The sequence below is a fragment of the Entamoeba invadens genome (assembly GCF_000330505.1).
Source record: "Entamoeba invadens IP1 unplaced genomic scaffold scaff_1105074724527, whole genome shotgun sequence".
In the NCBI taxonomy this organism is placed as follows: Eukaryota; Evosea; order Mastigamoebida; family Endamoebidae; genus Entamoeba; species Entamoeba invadens.
The window spans coordinates 99,666-102,668 of record NW_004443593.1 but is presented as its reverse complement, the minus strand read 5'-3'; positions in this window follow the sequence as shown (position 1 = coordinate 102,668).

The window sequence follows — 3,003 nt, the reverse complement described above, 5'->3', positions numbered from 1 at the left end:
ACCAGAAAATATAAAGACCCAATTATTAGGACCAGACCCATTCAAAGAGAAAGACTTCTTAACTTCTTAAAACCAAACTGAATTGTCGGAATCTGATTATAATATATATTTAGAAGACTATTCGAAATATGATAATTTCTATCAATATACTAAATACTATAATATCCAAGATACTGTTATTATGTTTCCAATTATTGATAATTTAATAGATTTATATCATCAAGACGACCAAGATATGCTTCATTCTATCTCATTAGCAAGTTTTGCAGCTAGTACAAAATATCTTAAGTGCTATGACGATTTTGATGTTGATACTGAATATAAAATATATCCAGAAACAGAAAAAGAATCAAATAATGTCTACAAATTATCAGAATATGATTACAAAAATATGGTTTATCGATACCAATTACAAGACAAATTAGCTGGTCGAGATATAACTAATAACATTACTAATGATGATTTCAAACACTTTGAGGACATCATTAATGTTGGCATGTGTAAATATTGTAATTGTAAATTTACCAGAACTAATAAACCAACATTAGATAGAATTGATAACAAACTTGGTCATTCAATTAATAATGTAGAACTTGCTTGTAATTATTGTAATAAATATGTTAGTATTAGAGACCAAGTTGTTGCTAAATTTATGATTTAAATACGTAATTATGCTCAATTTTATAATCTTACTAACAACATTGAGAACACTAAAGTTATAGATCTTGTTAGAAAAGGTATAACCGGTGGTTTATCAACTGTTCATCATAGAAGAAACATTAAAGGTGAAAATACTATTACCAAATTGAATTATGATATGTCGAATAATAAAAAAACATATATGATACTAAAAATATTATTACTCACTTTGTCGGTGTTGATTTTAATTCACTTTATTCATCATGTTTCTCGAATATTGAAAACGAGAATAATCCATATACTGACAATAAAATGTATATGCCAGGTTCAGTAAAGATGTCAATGTTTGATTTAACTGAGAAACAACAAAAATTTGCTAGATACATTATTAACAAGAAAGAAGAACTATTTATCGCAGAAGTCAAAGGTAGAATCCCAAATGAGAAAATGAATAAGTGTATTAACTTTTTGCCTATTATTCGTAATATTGATGTTAGTCTTGATGAAACTGTTATTGGAACACTAATGTATGATTATATGATGAACAATTTTTATAATACAACAAATCACCAAGATAAACCAATTATTGAAAGAAAACTAACGCAAACATATAATACAGCCTATAATTCATCAAAAGATAAATATATGATCTTCAGTAGTTACTATTTATGGTTCCTTATTGATGAATTTGGGTTTGAAATAGAAGATATTAAATCATTAGTTACTTTTACTAAACATGATTCATTCTCCAAATTTGTTAATGATAAGTTGAATACTAGACAAGAAGCTATTCTTAATCATGATAAAGAAAGAGACTTATTTAATAAAATTCAACTTAACTCATCATATGGTCAAGATGGTATGAGAACTGATAATTTCAATAAAACTAAAATAGTTGATAAGAAAAATGCATTTAAATCAAATAAATCTGTATATCATATTGATACATTAAAAATATCTGAATCACGATATTTAACAACAGAAAATAATAGTTCTTATAAAATAATTACACCTGTTCAATGCGCTTTATTTACACTCGATAATGCGAAATATTGGTATCTCAATTTCATCTATAACTTCATGAATAAATGTCTTGATCAAACACGATTTCATTATGTAGAAGGTGATACGGATAGTATGTATTTTGCAATTTCAGGAGCTGATGAGGAACATTTGGAGTATATGGATGAAAAATGCAATGAACAGGCTTTTAAATATATTATTATCAACCAAGAATTCTATAATAAACATGTTTACTCATGGTTACCATATAATTTCTATTGTTCAGATGAAACATGTAAACCAAAATTAGAAACTGACCAAGAACGCATAAAACATGAGAAAAAACTATTAGGAGCATCTATTGAAAAACAATGTGATAATATTATTGCCCTTGGTTCAAAGTGTTATACTACTTATAATAATAAACATATTGATAAACCGATTTCTCTTAAAATTAAAGGTGTGAATAAAAATAGTAATAAACATATTTGTCCACAATCATACTTAGAAGTATTAGAAAAGGAATCAACCATTGACGGAACCAATTATTTATTACAATAAAAAAAATAACCAACATTGATGAATGTATTAGTAAACAAACCGAATTAGAACACAATATTGATAGATATACTAAATTGGTACTTGAAACCGACAAAAATACTGAATCTGATATAAAACAAACATATATTAATATATTATGTGACTAAAAAACCAGCTCGAATCAAAATCATATTTAAAAAACATCAAATCATCTGTTTACAAATATGTTAGACTTACTTTTCATAAAACTGCTTTATCTAGTCTTTTCATTAAAAATAAGGTATATAACGACAATTGTCAAACATGTACTCCATTATATATTTATACTGATCAATTAACTTATAATAAAGAAGAACAAGAACGTATGTTACAAACATGGGGTACTTATAATACTAATTTCATATTCCCAAAACAAGATAAAATAGAAATTGCTAATAAAAGATTAGAAGATGAATTAAAATATTGTAGGAACCAATATAAAAGAGAAAAAGACGAAAACTGTATCGACCAATCTTATGTTAAATATAGTATCACATAAAATAATATTGATGAAAAAGGATATAAACTATCAAGTAAAGAAGAATTTGACAAAGATATTGAGGAAGTTAATCGAATTTATAAATATCGTCCAGATATAGTTGCACATTCAACATATGATTATAAGAAATTCACAAGCGAAAGAAAAGATGATGATGGAGATTATATTGATAACGATGAAGACTATGGTGATGAAAGACTAAATATGCAAATGAGTAGTGCTAGAAAACCAACTGGAGCAAGTATGGATATTAATAAAAGCGATGTCGCCATAGTTGATTTTGA